Source organism: Schistocerca gregaria, chromosome 9 (assembly GCF_023897955.1).
Source record: "Schistocerca gregaria isolate iqSchGreg1 chromosome 9, iqSchGreg1.2, whole genome shotgun sequence".
Taxonomy (NCBI): domain Eukaryota; kingdom Metazoa; phylum Arthropoda; class Insecta; order Orthoptera; family Acrididae; genus Schistocerca; species Schistocerca gregaria.
Genome location: NC_064928.1, coordinates 98,236,939 through 98,259,375, shown reverse-complemented (window position 1 = coordinate 98,259,375; position 22,437 = coordinate 98,236,939). Strand labels below are relative to the sequence as shown.

Here is a 22,437-nt window from a genome sequence, read left to right as displayed (position 1 = left end):
CAACTTTTGACCTACTACCCAGTTCTCTATAGAAATTGTGGGTTGACCGAAGCGTACGATCCCACCTGTCTGCTTTGACCCGTGACATAAGGCTGTTTTGTGTGCACATGACACAAGGGGCATTATCACTGGCTTAATTAACTAAATGATATATCATGTTTTAGGGGGAGATACAGTTGAACATTTTCACAGAAACTGCTAAATTTAATTTTTTATGTTAATTTGTAACTAGAATTAGCGCTGTAATATGGTAATGTAAAGTCATTTCCTGTATTTGCAATGCATGTCTTTGAGTTCTTTCCACATCCCAGTGACCACCCTTCATGGAACCTATGGAAAGTAATGTAAATTCAAAGCCAATAGGCTTATTTTTATCTGGAGTAAAACACTGCTGCTTAGAGCCTATTTTCCCTAGTTCTGTTTCATCTGACATTCATCGCAATGGTAGGTCATTCTGTGACAATTGAGTTAAAAAAAGGGGGGGATTTTCTTATCACCATCCCAGATATTGGAAAAAATCTAGCTCATTAGTTCACCCTACAGAGATAAGATATGCATACCAAATTTTAGCATGTGATGTTTCTGCTTTCATTTCCACATTTTACAGTTAGAAAATTTGGATTTTTTGACATAGTGATGGTGCAAAATTACAGTTGCTAAATATAAATAAAAATAATAATTCAAACAGTGGGAAGTCCAGGATGGAATAACAATAATATGGAGAAGGCATCTAGTCATAGACAGGCACAATAAACAGGACTGTTAAAGTACACATGCTTTTTGACAAAGTCCCTCTCCTGAAATAGAAAAAGGCACATGTGCAACACTAAATACCACATAAAGGGATGGGACAATGGCCAAAATATTCTTACAAAATAAATTTGAAGCCATGGACTATGAAATGAAACACCAAAATTTTGGGGTTTTTGTTCTTTTGTGTTTTTTTTTTTTTTCCTTCTATAGAACCAATTATTTACAACTTTTTTCTGTTATTAGTTTTAATGCCCATCTTAATAAACAATATCTTATTTAACACCCAAGGAAAAAAAGGTAATGTAAATTATGTAGTCCCAGAGAAAGTGCAAATGTTTTAGTTTTCTAGGTTATGAAATATTTAAACACTACTTTCAGTGAAGCAGGGTACTTACCTTTGAAATTAAAGGATCTTAATGAAAACTGTAAAAAGGGATGTATAAAAGTTAAATTTTTAGTCGGGATAAGATGTAAAAAAGAAAATAAAAATTGTTTTAGACATTGAAGTGTCAAAAAATATTAGCCTTGTGAATACTGCAGAAGAGAAAGCTGTGTATATGGACTTTATGCTTGATAACATTAGGAACAATTTACACCAAGCTACGAAGAAGAGGAGTAAAAGTTGCCGCGTATACAAACATTATTACTCAACAAAATACAATAGTTTGTATATTTTTAAGTTTCTGATTACTCAATTCAGCAAAGATTGGACCTGTACTTCATCATTTATGGGAGTACAGCAGGTAATAGTGTTGTAGCCAATACTGAATGCTTTGCCCACTTCACTTTGTTTTGTGGTGTGTAGTGCACACTCTTTTTCTGCTTCTGAAATGAGTGAAGAACCTACTACAGGTCCAGAGCTACTCCTACCACCTCAAAAAGGATCTGCAGACCCTCTGACCATATGTCAGCTGTATTTCATATTTCTCATGTCTCGTATGTTCCAGTGCCCTCAACCTCACATGTATATTTGTGTCGTGGATACAGTTACTGCAGTAATTGCTCTTGAGGCCACAAGTGTGTCAAAACAGAGAGCAGACATGGTAGTTCTGTGGATAAACCTGTAGTTGCAGTGATTAGAAAATATCGTCATATGTTAGGTCCTTCAACGAGAAACATGATTAGATAAGGAGTAAAATAGTGATTGATTCCAACTGTGAGTCTTTTGTGAAGTGTAGTATTTACATTTCTCAACATTTAAAACAAGTAGCTAATCTTTGCACCACTTTGAAATCTTCTCAAGGTCTGCCTCCCTCCTCCCCGCAACCCTCGAGCTGGTGCCTATGTATAATGTGCGACAATCTACCGTTCCAGTGTTGTTTTGCAATTGTAAGCCTTTACCTGTTGCTTCATTGCAGCTTCAGCTAACACAATGGTAAGTTGTATTGTCGTACATTCAAGTAAGCAGCAATAATATAAAATAAACTGTGAGCTTGGTAAAGAAATAATTTACGATCTGTGCATGATAATGACCCCTATTCAGAGCTAGCAGCATAATCCCACACTGAGGCAGTTATCTGCAACAAAATTATCAATCAAATAACTGGTTGGTGGCGATGTATTGCAGTTGCACTGTTTAATGCTTTGAGTGGGCCATTCGTGTACGGTGACACTTGTATGAGGCAGCAGAGTGATGTAATTGAGGTTTATTTAATTATTGTTTAAGTAAACAGTGATGTAGCTTTTATAATGTAAGTTTATTTTATTGTTCTGTAACTAAGATTAAATTGTAATTTTGCTCATGCATGTTTATCTTTGTTACATAAAGACAGCTATTACTTATTGCTGTTGTTGTTTTATCCATCTGTCTGTCACATTTACAAGGATATTGGATGTCTTATGCTGCAACAGAAAAAAATTAATGAATAACTACAATCATTTAAATTACTTAGATTAGTTTTTGACAAGAATAGGACAACCAGTTGGCCATGACGTTATAGTAGACACCAACCCAGCATTTGCCTGAATTACTTTAGAGAAACCAAGGAAAATTAAATCATGGGTAGTGGATGGAGACTGCAGCCTCCATCCTCCAAGAAATGTGTCTAGTCTGTTTAAAACAGTGTAACTTCAAATGTTTGACCCTTAGTGTAAAGGATTGTTTTGCAAAGCTGTTATTGGGTTGTGTGTGCATGAAGCACCCTCCCCTTCCATCCTCTGTCCAACCGAAACATTGGTTGGGATGACCCTGAGCTGTAGCATAATATGAGGTGTAGGAAGGTCGAAAGGTGATAATTTGTCTGAGAGTTGGCAAAGCCATTGATTGTGAATGTGAAGTATAGGTTGTGTTAACAGATTGGTATGGAGTGTATTTTGATGTTCATTGTTGTGCCATATTCCCGTTATTCTCACAGTGGTGGTAAGATGGCAACCTAAGAATTTAGTCATGTTCGGTACATGGATAACTATACGTCTAAATAGGACTGCCAGATAGCACTGTCCTAACTCTAACCTTCTTGAGAAATTCAGGTTTGAAGGCTCAAGGGTGTGTACCCAGTCATTATTCGGGCACCAGTTTCCCTACTCAGTGAAGAGTTGACCTACAGACATACATTTGTTTATGCCTGTATTATGTAGGCCACTAAATGGATATATGTAAGAAGATTTCTTAAGAAAAATACTTTTTCTATGGTGTGCTTTAAATTTTTCACTGAAATGTTTATGTATCTGGTAGCAATCTTTGGTGCAAATAAAAATATCCTAAGTCACTTAGTTCATTGACAGAGAATAAAATAAAAATGCCACTTACAAATACCATCCACATTTGCCACTACAGGGAATTGGTAAACAAGGCCCATGTGTAGTCCTTGAGATATTTGTAGTTGACCTGTAAACAATTATCAATCATTTTTCATAGTATGTATGTTGTACTTCACTGTTAAATGTCTTTTCAGTGAGAAGAGTTAAGAGACTTTTGGATGCTCAAATGTGGTGATTATGTCTTTATTCTGTTACTATAAATTAAACGGACAACTTCGGTAAAAAAAAGGAAATATTCAAGCAGCAATAAGAGACAATAACTTTTTACATACATAGAAGTATATATAGATATATAAACATTGTGCAAAGAACAGTTTCACAAACAAATGAAAATATAAAAAAGAAATTATGTTTTTAAAACTCTTCCATCTTGCATGTAGGCTAACTTTGTTTGCCTTGACATCTTGATCCAAAAACAAAATGAGTTCACTTAAAGGCAAGATATGCAATTTTTTCTGAGCACTTAGTGTCAAGTTTATACAACTGTGCACCATGACTTTGTAGTCATGGGACCTCTATGTTACATATAACATTGGAGAAAGGGGCCCAAACAGCATCCTTCCTCTTCTGCCATCAAAGGAATTCTGATTCACCAGGAGACATGTAGTTAAACTCAGCATCTATAAATTCATGTGATACCTGGAACTTGGGTCTTATGTATCAATTTTCATCGTATCTGAAAGCAATGTACAGCTTGACTTGCAGCTGTTCCAGTGAAGTATTCATGAACTGCCGTTGCAACAATAACAACAATTAACAAGGTGTTAGTGGCAGTGACTAGAAATGCATAGTGCAATAGTGTTACTGGAACTGTCCTCATTTTACTGTACCTGTGTTCAAAGAAACCTTCATACAGTTTGCTCTGCAACGAAGAAACAAAAAACATAATATCCTGTATTTTGTGGGGTGCCCATGTGGACAGTGCAGCCCTTTTGCCCATGTAATAGAGCCCCTCACTCAGAAATTGTAGAATTCAACTTGCATTGGATGGACTGATTGTCTTATCAGTTCCCCAACATTCATGGAGCACTGTTAATGTAGCATATACTGTTGGAGCCACAGAGTAAATGACACATGTAGCAAGAAAAGTTAGGCTGTAATGTTTTAATTGTTTCTCTTGTACTCTAGAGTGATTAAAAGATGTTACCTGAAATTGTGAAATGACATAGTGATGTTTTACGAAGATGACAATTTTTTAAGACTTTGTGTAAGGTAGGAAAGAGTATGTTTCTGCCATGGCAAATAACAAGGAGATTCTCGTGCAGAAAAGACTTACTTTAGTTAATCTGAAAGACTTGTACCCAAGATACTGCATGAAATACAGGGGGTTAAACAAATTCTATGAAGGTTTCTTGGAACCCGGGTCATTACAGTGAAGGCTGTTCCAGGAACACTATCACACCAGGTATTTATAGTTATTGTTACTAATATGTTTCTAATTATGGGACTTTATGAGCTGCAAATGGGAGCACTATTGCTATGGAAGGTCATGAAGATGCATTGTGGGAACATCTGGAAGTCGAAAGTGTGCGATACTACTTGGAGACACAATATTCTCGCACTACTCCATCAAGGGGGCTTTTGTGAGCTCCTCCCCATCTTCTTACATTCTTTACTATCTAAGCAGTTTTTTAGGAACCAAGTTGGTGGCACACTCAAGTTAATTGGAGCAGGAGAATGATGTCCCTTCGGCAGTGTTTTAGGTGTGTGTGTGTGTGTGTGTGTGTGTGTGTGTGTGTGTGTGTGTGTGTGTGTTTGTTTTAATCATTCTCTTGATATTTTTATGTATCTGACTTGGATATGAGGACACCACTCTATAATTTAGAGACTCAGTGAGGTTTCTGGACCTCATTTTTTGCTCCCTGAAAGCCAGAATCCTCAAGGCACAGAACGTCATCAAGTGTCTTAGCCACAGATTGTGGGGAGCGGACAGGGTGGGTCTGCTCCAGTTTTATAGGGCTTTCATGTTTTCGCAGCTGGACTATGGATGCACAGTGTATTGATAGGTGAGACCACCTTATTTGACAATCATTGACGCAGTCCATCACGAGGGGATTTGGCTGACCGCGGTTGCTTGCAGGACAAATCCCATGCCTGCATTCTATACTGTTGCTCGTCCTCCTCCGGAACGCCTTTTCTAGAACCACACATTTGGGATCCACGTGCTGGAGTCGTTCAGTGTGGAACAAGTACAACCCCAACTCCAGGGTTTTAACCATCTGCCGCCCTGTTTACTGTGGAGGCCCAGAATACTTTTTGATTTGGTGCAGTACAGCTTCTGTTTTTAATGCGGTATTTTCTGTCATTTTAAATGAGCACCACAACTATGTAGCTATCCTTACAAATAGTCTAAACAGGTGCCATCAGTTGGTCGTTCTATGTCTTCCCACGATCGTGTCCTCTAGGTCTGACTGCCTCAAGACTTTACTGTCTTCAATGCAGAATTATGTGCAATCTTGCAAGCACTGGAGCAGATGAGACATTCTTCCAGTGCTAAATTTCTTGTCTGTTCCAAGTGCTAATTTTCTTGTCTGTTCCAATTCTCCAAGTGCCCTACAGTGTCTAGGACATTTCTACCCAGTATATAAAGTAATCTAGAATCCAGGCTGTCTTACTACAACTACTGGGGAAGGTGGTGCCTTTCTGCTGGGTACCAGGGCACATGCGTATTGTGGAGAATGAAACGGTGGATCTAGCAGTCAAGGAGATGTGTTGTGATTTTAAGCTATTTCAGCATGCCACTCACCAGGCATGCCATGTCTAGGAGAGCAGTATGCTGACCACAAACCCCTGCATATCCTCATTCAGTGAAGTCTGTGGGCTGAGGATGCCATGGCGACCAGTCGGTACCGTTGGGCCTTTTCAGATGGTGCTGGTTTAGTTATCCACCTACATGCTATAGCCTCACTGTTGAGCTCAAGAGTCTTTCATTGGTGGGAGGATGGACAGATAATAAACTCCGTCTAACAGAGACCACAATGTGATAGTGGCCATGTCAATGGTACGAGATCCTCCTTAATCGTGTTTACATGGACCACAACTCTATAACACTTGGCTTCTTGCTCTGGCGAGAGGACCCTCCAGTGTGTGATGCTTGTGGTGTACAGATCACATTTTATTGGTCTTTGTGTTATTTTCTGACCAGCAGCCACAATAGGCTTGCTGATAGTTCAAACCAATACCATTAGCGTTCTAAGGTTTTGTGAGTTGTATGACATTTTTCAAAGATTGAATGTCTTACCCATATTTTTGTAAGTAGTCAGCCAATCACATTTTCCTATACCTTTCTTTTAGCTCCTTTATCATTTTACTTGTGTTTTAATTTCATGTATAGCTTATTTTACTCTTTCTTCATTGTTTTAGTGCACATGAGAGAGGGAGAGTGAATGAGTGGAGGATAGAACAATTTTCACAATTTTAGCCACATTCATTTATTTTAATGAGTTTCACATGAATTTAGAGATGTTGTCTCGTGCTGAATCACACTTCCTTTTGTGGCATAGAAAAGATGCTGCCTAGGCCCCCTACTCCAATGTTGTATGTTAAGTGGATGTCCCAGCATCATACAGTCACAGTGCACGATTGTGTAAACTTGACAGTAAGTTCTCTCACCTTTAAGTGAAATTGTTTAGTGTTTGGATTAAGATGTCGAGGGAAACAAAGTTTTTGTAAGATATAGTTTTTTCTTTATATTTTAACTTGTATATGAAAATGTTCTTTGCAGAATGTTCGTATCTATATATACCGGTACATATGTAAAAAGTTATTAATGTTTCTCCTTAAGGCTTGAATCCTTCCTTCGTTTCATTTGGTTGAAAAGACATTTAACAGTGAAATGCAACAAGTACATTAACAAAAAAAAAATTGATAACTGTTTTCAACTCACACCTGATGACATTTCTGATCTACATGTCAATCACAAATATTTTAGGAATAGTTTTTCAAGGAATACATATGGTTTTTATTTCAGAATTCCCTGTTATTTTTATTGTGGATGGTACGTGTAAGTGACATTTTTATTTTATTTTTTGCCAATAAATAAAGTTAGGATATTTTTCTTTGTACCTAAGGTAGTAAGAGACCGTAGTACTTAGAATTATGGTATGTAATGACATAGTTATTGTTAGGGTGCCATTTCTGCGGCAACTTAACTACTTTTGACTTCTTAAATCACAGGAAATGCTCTATACCTACTCTACAGCAGACCATTCCAAACAGGAAAGCATTGGCGCTCTGGGGCACACACAGTAGCGGCTCAGATCTCGTGAGATTGGAAACGCTATTTAAAAAAATGCATTCAATGTAATGGTATTAAATGATGAAAATACGTGTATAGAAACAATTATATTTCACTGCTCTTGTGTCAAGGCAGCTAAAAACGACCATGGTTTTAAACTGTTACAAGCACATTGCATCATTTACCGACAGTTTTTTTTGTACTCGCTGCTTGGGTGTGTCAAATTTTGAAGCCATTCATGTCAGCTGATGATTATATTATAGCTTACGTGTTCAGTCCTAGTCATTTCCAGGTGAAAATATTTACAGTATTAGGCCTACACTGCAAAACAGGGGCGCACCTGTGAAAAAGTTAGACTGCCAGCAATAATTGACGTTGTCTGGAAGAAATAACTTGTAAATAACTCGTCTTCCGAAGAGTGACAACAAAATCAGTGGTTATAGAAATTAGGAGTCCATTTAGCTTTAGCTAAAAATATGATTGAAATCTCGAACCTCACCTTTTGGCTGATTTATCAAATTAAGACCTAGCGATAAATGAAATGTCGGTTTCATTCTCAACCAAACAAAGTTTTTCACACTTTAAAACGTCAATATTGGTCTAAATTACTAAGACGAAATTTCAGATTAAATATTTTCATCTTCTACTTGCTTCTGATTCAATTCTGTAAAAGAAAGAATCAGATGAAAAAAAAAAAATTGTAACTAATTCAGATAAGCCCAAAAAATACAGTGAAGTAAGAGAAGCTGTAAAGTACCTTTTTACTTTGGAAGATTACTATGCAGGAACATGTCAACAGTCGTCTGTGGCTTCAAAGACATGTGTCGTTCCTGCATTATTTGTCTCGCAGTAGAGAAGCTTCTCTCAGATGGCACACTGGACGCTGGAATGCAGTGCACGAACTATGCGAGTTTGGAAAGACGCGGATAGACGTTTTCACGTCCATGCTATCAAGTCGATGCCCTCCGAAAATTGGACTTTATCATTCGTATATCTGTGAATTTCATCTGACGTAAAGTTAAGATCTCTCGTCGATTCATCTTCTGAGGAATCTTCAAATTCATTAAAAAGTACGTCAGACTTCAGTTTCCCCCCCCCCCCCCCCCCCCCAGATGTTGTTTCCTCCTTATCTTTTAACTGTGGACAATTTCTCGCAACATAATTTTTCGCTTCCTTTACAACTTCTTCTTTTTCGTCACTGCTAAGAAATTTTAGGTTTTTATATTTTGGATTCAAAAATGTTGCAAGTTTATGGGTTACTGTTATGTCCCATTTGCTGATTAAAAGAGATTTGGCTGCACTCTTTAAATCTATCAGAAATGGGTTGTCACCATCATTTTTTAAAAGGAAGGAGAGAAGTTTTAACTTTCACAACACACACAAATAAAGCATACGGGTTTTGGAGGCTTCGAGATCATAAGAAGCTATTTTAAATGGTGTCAGAAAGGTTATTATATCTCTCCAACATCCTCTTGTCTATAGAATCAATCAAATTATCTTGATTTTTCTCTGACAAAATTGATAGAACTTCAAACCATTATTAATTAATAAACTCAAACATATCCAATTTACTGTTCCATCGTGTGTGTATATCGCCCTTCGGTGACTTCTGAAGGCGATTCTGAAGACCAGATCTTTTAAAGAAAGTTATGATAGCTAGGCAGGAATTTATTAGTCGCTGCACGTCACTCTTCTTATCATTCGCGTCTCCTCGAGTCGTGTGCTCCAGCATGGTATTAAGAATGTGTGCTGAGCATGAGAGCCTCTTGTATTGGCGAAGTGCTGCCGCAATATTTGGGCCTCTATCTGTAACGAACACGGTGTTATTCACAGCACTGAATAAATCGAACGACCGCAGTATCTTAATTAATTCAAGTTTAATGTTTTCTCCTGTTTTTTTTTTTACTCTCAAAATTTCTGGTGCACAACAATTGATCCTCAAGTTTCACTTCTTCATAATTAACATAATGTGCAGTCACTCCCATATAGTTTATTTTACGTTACGAATCGGTCCATAAATCAACAGTTAGTGCTCCACCTATATCTCTGAATATATTCTTCATTTCTGCAGAGACATTCTGACGCAAACGATCGGCCGTTGCCTTCAAGTTTCTGGATACGGTGGTTGGATGAGGTAGCAGTTCCTTAGCACTCACTGCACCGTACCTGGCCCCCACATCGATAAGAAACTGTGCCGTCTCGTGAAACCCAGATCCACAAGCAGCTTCGAATGGTAAAATGTCTTGGCTGACAAGATTGTTAAGTTTTTCTGTCGCGACTGTCTTCAAATTTGGCGGAACTTCAGGAACTTTCACGTCTCTCTTGGTTTTTAAATAAGTAATTATTCTACTTTTTCCAGCCTCACACGAATGTTTTAGCAAATTTGAAGTTCCATTTTTGTGTCCAGTGTAGGAATATACTTTTTTACATGCAAAACAAGCCACTATATCTTTTATCTTTTCGTTGCCATCAAATAAGTATTCGAATTTTTTCCAAATTGGCGATTTCAATTTGTTTTCCATCACTAATGTAAAATTACCTTTTTTTCACCTTACATGAAATTGTATCCATCGATATGGTGTTCATTTGAAGAAAGAACTCTCACTGATATTTGCTTGGTTGTCCCTCGGTCACTACAAAGTGATAACAGTAGGCAGCGGAAAATTGCAACGGGCACATGTCTGGTAGACGGTGGGCTGAGGACAACAGACATCCGCTCTACCTGGGCCCTGCAAGATTCCAAGAATGTCAACAGACTTGAAGTTTTCAACTAACATTGCAACATAGGTACGGGGCAGATGCCTTGCTCATTATCCGCAGATGACCCGCGGATATCCGCACCGGTTGTGGATATCCGCATCCGCGCAGACCTCTAGTTATAAGCAATGGCATTTCCCTAATATTCTACCAGTCATCTAAAGTCTGCTATTTGTTTTACCTGTTACTAGACTTGTGTGATATATTCATTTTACTGCCTACAAATTGTTAAACCCAGGTATTTTTATGGGTTGATAGATTCGAATCGTGACTCATTGATATTATAGCTTTTAAGGTATTTTGTTCAGGATAGGGGCGGTATGTTTGGAATCATGAAGGGTGAGCAGGTGATAAATACTAATAGTCATAGTCCAGTTCAATGCATATACGTTTATTCTTTCAGTGATATGAATATACATGCATGTGATAAAGGCCCTGGTAGTCTACCAACTTCAACCTGTTGCAGACGTCACTGGTGGCGACAATAGCACACAGATCACAGCCAGCTTTGATTCCACATGGACACCTTTTATTCAATGCCAATGGTTTCACATGGAGTCAGCTGATGCGGGAATGTGCATAGTGATTGCAAGTCAAGCAATCGCACACCATATTCCCATGGTCTTTTAACGTCCTTAAGATACTACAGTTTTTCATTATGTGAAGTGCAAAATTTTATAATTTTGGATATTTAAGGGAAGTTCCCAAACTTTGTACCATTCTGAAATCTTGTCAGTGTATGGAGATTTGTGCTGCTTTATTCAGACAGTACTTAATTATGGATAACTGCATAGTCTGTGAAAAATCTGAAGTTAACACCATGCAGTCCGGCGACACCACAGTGGTGTCGTGTGCGAAATAGCACTCAGAAGCCGGTGACACCATTGTGTTGTCGTGTGCGTAGTATCGTGCAGTGGCTGGCAACAGCACTTTAGTATCTTTTCTTTCTGTTGGTGTTTTGTTTAGCTAACAAATAAATTACACACATCAACAAGTTTTTTGTTTTTATAAGTACTTGGGCCCTTTCATCACGGCAGGCGAAAGAGACGATACGATTATTTGCAATGAATGCGCAGACGTCTTGTCTGACATTCTGGGCGACTTGGCTGATTAGGAAGAAGACATTGGATATCAAAGAAATGAAAGTGAAGCAGAATCGTTGGAAGAATTCGGTGAACTCTACAGTTGTCAACTGACTCGGATGAATCAGATGAAGAAGACGGTGCACAGTGGTCAGACTTTGATTTGTTTAAGACGAATAATAAATTTGACGGAATGATCTCCGGGTCCAAACCTGTTTCCCAAAGACACACATAGCATCAAGGATATCATAGAATTATATGTTGGGAAAGATCTATTTGAATATATTAGCAAAAAACCAACAGTACTACAGTCAAAATTGCAACAGAAGGAAACTGGATTTTAAAAAAATGCTAAATTTCTCCCTACGGGACAAACTTAAAAAATGGTTTGGGCTTGCTATCCTCACGGGAATTTAAAAAAAAGGATCGATGATCATGGGACAACGAATCTGATGATACACACCGATATTTTGCAAAACAGTGCCCTGCAACCGATTCAGACAAATGTTATCGTTTTTAAATTTTTCTGACAACAATAATAAACCAAATAGTGCTGACCAGCTTTTCGAAGTGCAATTGGTAATTGATTATTTTTTCAAAAAAGTTTAAAGAGATTCTTAATCAGAGTCCAAACATATCAATTGATGAAGGAACAGTACTGTGGTGAGGACGGTTAAATTTTAAAGTTTACAGTTTGTTGAAATTACAGAATATGGCATACTCATTCGGATGCTGCATGATTCGAGTATGGGATACATTTCCACATTCAAGATGTATTCCGGCAGTGGACAGCTTTTAACAAAAACAGTGATGGAACTATTGATGTCTTCTTATGGAAAATGGCATCACCTTTATATAGATGATTATTATAACAGTGTAGAACTTACAGAGAAGTTACTTGAAAAGAAAATTCGAGTTTGTGGGACGATACAGCAAAATAGAGGATTTCCAGAAAAATTAAAGTGTGCAAAAGTCAATGTGTTTGAAGCTTGTCATCAACAGAAAGGTGAAGTAGTCGCACAGGTGTGGAGAGCTTCAAGAGCTAAAATGATATGAATGATCTCTACTATACATTATGCTGCTTTGACTGACACTCAAAGAAAATGTGGAAAATACAATCACACTATAAAAAACCCTGAAAGTATATTAGACTACAACAAATGCATGAAAGGAGTGGATCGGGCAGACCAATATTTGAGTTATTACCCTATATAAAGAAAAACTAGAAAATGGTCAAAAAAGGTTTGTATGTACCTCTTTAATTGCTCATTATTTAATGCTTTCCAAACATGTCATTATTTCAATACAGAACACAGTGTCTCCAATTTCACAAGATTTATTGAGTGTGTGTGATTCGTGGATGAAAGGCCATGTACCTGCTTCTGAGCAAGACTTAGAGGTTGCCACTACATCACATACATCTCGTGGTCCCGTTGACAGACTTTCCGGTCACATAAAGCAACAAAACCTAATACTTATTTCTGAAATGAATAAACGAAAATGAAGAAACTGCCATGTATGTTCCAAAAACAAAAAAGAACAACAACAAACTCAATCTGCAAGTGTTGTGGAGTAGGGTTACATCTTGGAGACTGTTTTGCTGTGTATCATATGAAAGAGAAATACTAAGTACCAAAGACAGTACAAATATATGAAACAAACAAATTTTTTATTTATTTACGTATGTATATCTTCGAAATTTCATTTAAGTAGGAGAACAGGGTTGAGAACTTATGAGAACTAACAATGAGATTAGTAAAACTTAACAGTTTAATGTCAATGTTAAGAATGGCCAACGACATGCCAAGTAATGTGAATTAGCACTGCCGGTGCCAAGTGAGTAAATTTGCACACAACATGCAGATGGCAAAGTGTTAATATTGTCTGCAAGATTATTATGAGACATGAACAGCAGTGGTCCCAACACATTTTCCATGGGCTCACCAGAAGCTATTTCTGCAACTGATGATAACTCTTCACCCGTGATAGTGCTGCTTTCTCCCTACCACAGAACATTTCTGTTGTTTTGTTGTTGTTATGAACTGATCAGCACAGTTGCTCTCTTAGACTAGGTGTTCACAGGGATACAGGGCAGTGCAGAATAGGACAGCCAGGTTGGCCAATTTGAGAAAAGGCAGAAAGCGCAATGCAGACGAGTGTCCTGCAGAGGGATGCAGTGTCAGGTGCAGTAAACTCTCGTGAAAGATTCACAGTCTGCTGATGGTGGTGATGCAGTTCCCTTCTTATGCAGCTGCTAAATCTGCATTTATTAACAATTACAAAATTTGTTTTCATCTGTAATTACAGTAACAGTAACCCAAACTACATATTTGCAATTGATGCATAATCGGTGACTCAATTTAGCAATGGAAATGTATTTGCAAATCCATGCCAATCGCCATGGATTACCAAAACATTGATTATTTGATACCCATTACGAGTTTTCTTCCATGACCCAATGAGAGGTATGGACAAAGGAAATTGGGTACACACACAATTTTTTGAGGTCCAAAAAGCATTTTACCTGATAGCTCCCAAGCGGTTTACTAGAAAACAAAGATTATGTAGGTTACCAAACAAACTTGTGGTTGGGTTGAAGATTTCTGGATAACTTTCCTGATTGAAGAGTGGCCTGTCCAATATACTTTTATTGCATGCAATTATTATTTTTCATCCCTTGTTTCAATAGTACTTTCGGAGCCTCAATTTTACCAGTTCTACATTCTACCTCCAGGTGATCAGATTTCTGGCTGATTTCTCTAAATCGAAAGGGACTGATGACCTCCCTGTTTAGCCTCTTTAACTCCTGAATCAGTCAATAAGCCCTGCACATTGAGATGCAGGTAGAGTTCACTCATGTCAACATGGCCTCTATGTGGAAACACATTCTAGTTCTTAGTCTGGGCGAATCTGTTGCAAAGGGCAGTCTGCTCAGTTTTCTCTCGCCTGTAGAGCTGCGAAATTCATCCTTTATGAACGAAATAGTCCTTATCCACTTTGGCATGGGCAGTGACCAACTCGGAGCACTGTGTAAACAAAGGTGTGCAGGTATTGAGTGCTCTGCAATCTTTCTCAAGTGGTTTTGAAGAAACTGTTCATTACCCTGGATTCCTGAGCTGGAGACTGCTAAGCACCACCAGTCGCCTGTTAGTGTAAGCCTCCTGCATGCTTCAGCGACCACTGTGCTTCGTGGCGGTGAAATGTTGTGTGTTTTGGAGAACAGGGGCTTTGGCTTCACCACAGGGACCACTAGGAAGGTATACACATTTTTTTAAAAAACTCTCAACCTCAAAGTGTGCCATGTGCTGAAGATGTGAATGGCTCTTGAGATAAGTCTCTAGCAGGCAACCTCTGGTGCACCTGCCATTCCTCAGTTGTATAAGGCTTGCTCAGGCATGCAGTGCTCTGCCTGGGTCAACATTTGTTTCCCTAGTGCCTCATGGGACCCCTATGGAAAGATCTGGTCAAAGAGAACTCGGTTGGTCAGTCCTCCTGAGAACAAGTCTCAGAATCATATTAATGTGGCATTCGTGTGCCATAATACTTTCATTGTAACCAAGAGAATGGAGGGAATCTTTGGGAAGGTCTCCCCTTTCTATATTCTCAAGGCGCTGGAGGGTATTGCTGGGTCCATAAAAAGTGGCAAACAACATCATAGTGGAACACTTGTAGTTGAAACTGTTAATTCAAACCAAGTATCTAAGCTTCTGGGATGCAAGGCCTTAGGTGACTAACCAGTTGAGGCCGAGTTGCATAACATCCTTAAGTAAAGGTGCGGTTACTTGCTCTCATATAAAGGAGGTGGACCCTGCAGAGTTACATGAAGAATGGAAAAATAGGGTTGTCATGGGAGTGCTGAACTATATGAGAGTCAATGGCGCATTGGAAAAATCTGCAACATTTTTTCTAACATTTAGTATTCCAGAATTATCTGAACACATGTCCGTCTGAAGGTTCACCTATTTGTTTTTAACCCAATGCGATGCTGCAAATGTCAAAGATTTAGCCACACCACTATGGGATGCAATGGGAGGGAATATATGGAAATTGTGGAGGCTCAGCTCACGAATCAGGCAATTTTTGTACACTTAATCCGAAATGTATAAACTGCTCCAGGGATCACCCATTATGGAGCAGAAAGTGTGAGGTTTACAATGAGGAAAAGACAATTCCAGAGTCACGAGATGTATACCCTATGCTGAAGCTAAAATTTTTTTTAAAGCAATGGGATATCTGGGCTTTGCTACTTCTTTTGCATAGGCCCTAAGAAGCTAATTGCCAACTAGGATGGTTTCATACAAACTCAGACCCCAGATCAAGTACATGGGCATACACTTGTCGGTGTACCTGTGGGGGAAACGCTACACCTGAACCAAAAATAATTAAAAGCTGTTAGCAATGGGCTTACCACCTAAGCCACATACCGTTGCCCACCACCAGAAGCCTACTAAACCATCCCCTCTACTCAACCAACTCGTCCTGTAAGGAAGGAAAAAAGTTCTTCAAAAAGTAGTTCAGAGTTCAAGAAACTGGCAGTAAACCTGTGGATCAGTGAGCTCTCTCCCTCTCAGATGGGGACTGTGCTCTTGAGGATATGGACTGTTAACTGTAGGAAACGGCTAAAACAAAAAAAAAAAAAAACAAAAACAAAAAAAAAGGCTCTGAGCACTATTGGACTTAACATTGGAGGTCATCATTCCCCTAGAACTTAGAACTACTTAATCCTAACTAACCTAAGGACATCACACACATCCATGCCCGAGGCAGGATTTGAACTTGCGACCGTAGTGGCAGTGCAGTTCCATGCTGAAACGCCTAGAACCGCTCGGCCACTCTGGCCGGCAAACGGCTAACATTTCCTCTGACCTCCTGGGTAAATCACCTCTTTTCCGTGCGAGAAATAGAAGACCAATCACCACTAATCAATGGCTCCCACAGGGACTTCTGCGTTGCAGTGGAATTTAAATGGTTACGGATCACATTTGGAGGAATTAAAACTCCCCATCCAGGAGAAACCATTCTGCATCTGCTTACAAGAATCTCATTTTAGTCACACACACACCTGCATTATGGGGTTACCACCCATACAGGAAGTATTATATTACTGGAGACTGGACTAAAGGTGCAGTGGCTGTTTTCATTGATGACAGATGCCACTCCTGTCCTGTCCCCCTTACCATGGTCATAAAAGCAGTTGCTATGAAAGTTCTAGCACCATTTAACATCACACTGTGTTCTCTGTATCTTCCACCTTGTGATGCTTTGAATGAATGCAGATGCAATGACAGAACTCTTCCAGGCACTCCCATGCCCATTCCCCATTCCTCCTTGTGGGGGACTTCAGCGCACACAATGTGCTGTGGGTCTTAGCTACCAGTTGCTCCAGGGGTCGAATGATTGAGTGACTTGCCCATTTGGAAAATATCAATGTTTTGAACTCAGGTCAGATAACACAATTTTCCACAGCTACAGCATCTTTTTCAGCCATTGACATTTGTTTTTGCTCCCCAACTACTGCGGACTCAGTTTAGTGGGAAGTGGCAATAGATTTACACTCTAGTGACCACTTCCCAGTGTGGATCCATCTGCCAATTTGGACGGTGGTCCACAAAAGACCATGAAGATGGATGATATACGAAGGGAAAATTGGCTGCAGTACAGTCGACAGGCTATTTTTAAACAAAATGACTGTGCACAGAAGACGGTGGCCCATATCACTTGTTAGAACTAACGGGCTGCTGCAGATTTCATTCCCCGGTCTAGTAACCAGCTCAGACGAAGGCCTGTAATGATGACTGTCACTCTGCGGAACTTCGAACACCATCCAACTACAAAAAAACCTTCATGCCTTAAGATCTGCTAGAGCACATGCAAGGTGAATGGTAAAAGAATGGAAGAGGGATTCGTTGAAGGAATTCACAACTTCCATTAATCTGTCAACTTCTACTACGCAAGTCTATGAATCAATAATACGGATGTCAGGCAAAGGCAGTACACATCCCCTTACAGCCGTGTCAGGAAATGGGGCCTTGATGGACATGCCTGAAGATATGATTCAGGTATTAGCTGAAAACTTTTTGCAGTCACTGCATCATCCAGATAAGCTCCTGCATTTCAGGTGTTCCATAGGCTTGCGGAGATGAGGAAGCTCTATTTCTTCTCGCATAATGAGGAAGTATACAACCTTCTTTCTCCGTGTGGGTACTGGAATCAGCTCTGTCCGTGGCCAGACACACTGCTCCAGGACCTGATGAGATTCATTATGCCATGCTTTGCCCTGAAGCGAAAGAATAGCTCCTCTCTTGTTTCAGTCTGGTTTGGTTTGATGAACAGTATCCCATGACTTGAAAGGAGGCAGTGTTAATTCCATTATGGAAACCAGGCAAGGGACCATAACACCTCTAACAGTTACCAGAGTGGAACCCTTACCAGTTGTAAGGGTACAGCTTTTGAACACATGGTCAGCCACCTCCCTCTGGCTGCTCGAATCCTGAGGTCACCTCAGCCGCTCCCAGTGCAGTTTCAGACGCTTCTGTTCCACCCTTGGCAACTTAATTCTACTGGGGAAAATGATACAGGGCCCCTTTTTATGCCGAAACCCTTTGGTTTGTCTGTTTCTTGACCTCGAAGAAGCATACAATACTACTTGGAGGTACAACGCCATTTGCCAACATCATGAATGGGGACTATGTGGACATCTGCCACTTATTATCCAACCCTTTCTCGAGGACCAGTGTTTTCGATATCACATTGTCTGTGCCTTGTGTGACAGCTCTGTTCCAGAGAATGGAGCGCCCCCCCCCCCCCCCCCCCCCCCCCCAAGGCAGTTTACTCAGTGTCACATTGTTTTCCATTGTTACCAATGGCATTTCCTCCACAGTCAAGAGCCCAATCAAATGCTCTTTGTTTGTGGATGACTTCACAATCTTTTACTCTTCTTTTGATCTTACAATGATGACGAGGCAGCTACAGCTGACCATTAGGAGCCTGGAAAACTGGGCCAGCACAACTGGTTTTGGATTCTCACCAGAGAAGGCTACATGTGTCAGTTCTAAACTACTAGTGCTCACAATGGGGCACAACTTTTTTTGTTTCAGGAAATTGTGTGTTTTTTGGGTTTATTATTTGACTCGTAATTAACTTGGCTTCCACACCTGAAAGACCTGTAAGCAAAGGAGTTAGATTCATTGAATATTTTGAAATGCCTTAGTAGCAGAAAGCATGGATAGCTGACAAGTTCCGCCTCCTGCCCTTATATATGGGCAATTCCGTGTCAAATCAACAAGTGCTACAACCTGACCCTCTCGGATTTTTTTGAAATTAAGTATGCATCTATTACTCATAAATCATGACACAAATTAATTTTTTCAAGTTTTTCTGACGAAAAGTTACCGAGTAATGGACCTTCAAAAATTGAAAAGATGATAAATTTTTGACTCGTTAAACAATGTTGTTTTCTTTACAACTCGTGTTCTAATTAAGCTAGAACAAGTAAATATACTTCATTTGAAAGCTCTTTTAAAAAACTTTTATATGATACCAAACATCATTAAAAATTTTTTTTGAAAAACTGTATTTTTTAAATTCTCAAAAAAAAGGGGGGGAAGATATACGTTACATCTACATATTCTGAAAGTTTCACCTTGGGATGAGCATGGGATTACCATCAAAAGCAATTTTACGTTAAGGGTGGTGCTTTAAAAATTCATAAAAACTAATTTATTTTAGATATTAGGCCTACTTCTCACCAGCTGTATGTTGTTGTAAAATGTGGAAATTAAAAATAACTTATATTTGACAAAAGCACATATGTTTTATGCTTCCGTCCTATTAGTGCACTGCGTCGTACTTCGAACTAATCAGTCTGTTACACATCAACATTTCTGCACTGGATAACTTAAATGTTCGCGCTGTAGCAGTTTGAGGGTTCACAATTGCCACTACTTCCCTACTGCTTATGGAAAGAATGTCTGAATGACTCGGAAATGCAAAAGATGGTGATGGTACATGTGGATGTAAGAAACTGTAATTTCATCCTTCTCCTGATTTTTTTTTTTTTTTTTTTTTCCAAGTACCCAGGTTACCCAACAGTGTCTATTATAATCACAGGCAACATATCCTTTTAGGTCTTTGAACGGTATTGTATCACTGTCAGAAACTGTCACCAGTTCAATTTTACTATCATCAGAGTTTGAATACACTTTTGCTATTATTTTGTCCTTGCTAAAAGGAATAAAAGTGTGAAGTTTTTGTGTCCCAACAATTTTGCAGCATTTCTCAAATCTCTCCATCAGTTTCATTTTTTCATTTTCGTGATTTTCTTTAGTAGGATACTTGAAGTTCATTCCTTCTATGTTACCCTTGGCAAACATATAAAGTTGTTTTGGTGTCATCATTTGATCACTGTATGGCCATTGCAGACTTGCTCGAGCTGCAAGTTGTTTAACTGTTCCACCAACACCATCACTAGCTCCCTTCCCATGCGAGGTGGCTGAAAAATTCCATTCAGCTTCAGTTTGGAAATCTTCTTCATGATCGCACAGGTTGATAAAGTTATTCCTATTTTGATAATGAGTTGCTGCTCCATCAGAGAAATAATATATTTTTCTTGGTTTTCTACCGAATTTAACAGTCAGGAAGTCCATCAAGTACGATTGGAACAAATGCACAGCAACAGTGTCGTGTTAGGCATTCTGATATGATTACAAGACTTGTGTGCTCGAGTTTGTTCCCATCCTTGTAATAAGCAACAATGGGATGAATCGTTGCTTGCATGTTTGTCCAGTGATAGCCTTGAACTTTGTCCTGGATGACAAAGGAGTATTTCTCAGAAAAGTCACAGATCGCTAAGACCTCGCCTTCTTTAAATTCATTTCTCAATCTCTTTTGGAAGGTTGATTGTTGACTAGCAACAAATGAATGTCGTGTAAGCAGTTTTAATTTATCATAAAAACAATCAATAAAGTTGTCAGATGATTTTATGATTGTTTCTAGAGATGTGTGATCAACGGAAACCCATATTATATTATCAATATCATTAGTATTCAATGAATCTTGTAAATATGTCTTAAATATGTCTGGGCCAGGGCAGAATTTATTCAGCAAAATGACAAGCAGGTAATAACAGATTACATACAATTCTTGCAATGCAGTCTTTGTAAGTTTTTATTGGATTATCTTCATCCTTTGTCAGCTGAAGAATGTTACGTCCAGTCAGCATGAGTTTTGATGGGTAGTACATACACAGACACTATGTGTACCCCAACTTCCAGCTAAAACACAATTTTTGGGACGTAGGTCTGCAAACTTCGAAAATCCATGTGGAGCTTGGATGGTTGTCTTTAAAGTTCTCGTAAATTTCTTTCAAATTACTTAAAACTAGCCATTTTTGTACTTGCAGTTTATCTCCGTTATCTCTCACAAGCACAAAATCTTTTTTCCCAGGCATTGCCCTGCGTATCTCATCAGAACAATAAAAGTTTCTTACAAAATCAGCAGTTGTTTGATCAAGAGTCTTTCCAGGATTTGGGTTCGGTGAAGACAAAATTCCCTTGGCTTTCACCAAATCTTTTGGTATTCAAACCATGTAATTTTTTATGTTAAATTCATTTTGAAGCATCTTAACACTCCAGCATTTAGGTAAAATGGTAAGAATTTCCATCTGTTTACTTCGACATGTACATGTATGAAATTTATCTTTTAGCTGACTGATCATCTCAGATTCTGCATGATCATGTACCTCTTCTTCTTTTTTGGAAGGAAGCAATAATACCTTTGTTTGAATTGTTGAAGTTAATTTAATTAGTTTTTCCTTAGGATATTTTGCTTCACACAGTCTTTTCTTGTTAATTGGCGATGCACCAACGGACTGCAAAGAAGCATTCAACTTTTCTAAGGCCTCACTTGCTGCAATGTCTTGTACGTCACTATCACATAAAACCTTTTCACTTTCTTGTATCACCGCAGAATACAGTAGATCATCATTATTTTTGGTGTTAGACGTATCACAAATTTTTACTCGTGTAATTTTTTTTATGGCAGTTGTCACACACTTTTTGATTTAAAGTTAAGAAAGGTTTTCTTGCTATCATCCATTGTGAAACAGGCCGTAAGTTTTTCTTGTGGTTATTGTGGCCCTTTTCATTAAATGGATTACAGCACAAAGCTGAAATTTCTCAAGTGAACAAACTAATTTTAAAAAATATTTTTGAAGTCGAATGCCCCAGCTTTCTATATTCAATACTACACAATATTATTTCTCTATTCTTTCACTTCCTGTAAAAAAAATATTTCATTATGTATGCAAACACCAACTAGTTGTAGGCATACAAACTTCCAGACTCTTGTGAGGTTTGTACAAAAGTACCTTTAAGCTAGATTCAAAACACATTTCAGAGTTAATCACATAATTTCACTTCAGGTGCCTCACAACGAAAGAATGTATGGGACACTTTAAACAATAGGTGAAAATTGCTGACAATATTAACCAGAGATAAAATACTGAATAGATTGCAGATAGTAACACCAAAGAATGATTTTATATATAATCTTTAAGATGAGGGATAGCTTCCTTTTTTTTCTTTTTCTTCCCGTGGTTTTACAGCTATTAATAAATAGTTAGCACTAAAGTTTAATAAAATTGCTTTTGATAGTGAGCCCATGCTCATCCCAAGTTGAAACTTTCAGAATATGTAGATGTAAAGTGTATCTTTCACATATATTTTTTTGAGTATTTTAAAAATACAGTTTTCAAAATTCGATAAATTCAACAATGTTGTTTTTATAAACAGTTTGTGTGTTTGTGTGTGTGTGTGTGTGTGTGTGTGTGTGTGTGTGTGAGAGAGAGAG

General features: G+C 38.6%; 1 protein-coding gene across 8 annotated transcripts in view; it reads left to right on the top strand.

Moving 5' to 3' along the window:
- LOC126292239 (uncharacterized) overlaps nt 1-22,437 on the top strand; it is a 131,374-nt gene that overhangs the window by 2,075 nt on the left and 106,862 nt on the right. For 2 of the 8 annotated variants that reach the window (XM_049986127.1, XM_049986125.1), the window contains exon 2: nt 1,997-2,128. The exons of the other annotated variants lie outside the window; for them this stretch is intronic. The gene's annotated coding sequence lies outside the window, so the exon portion shown is untranslated. The remainder of the gene's footprint in view (nt 1-1,996; nt 2,129-22,437) is intronic. 8 annotated transcript variants of the gene reach the window in all.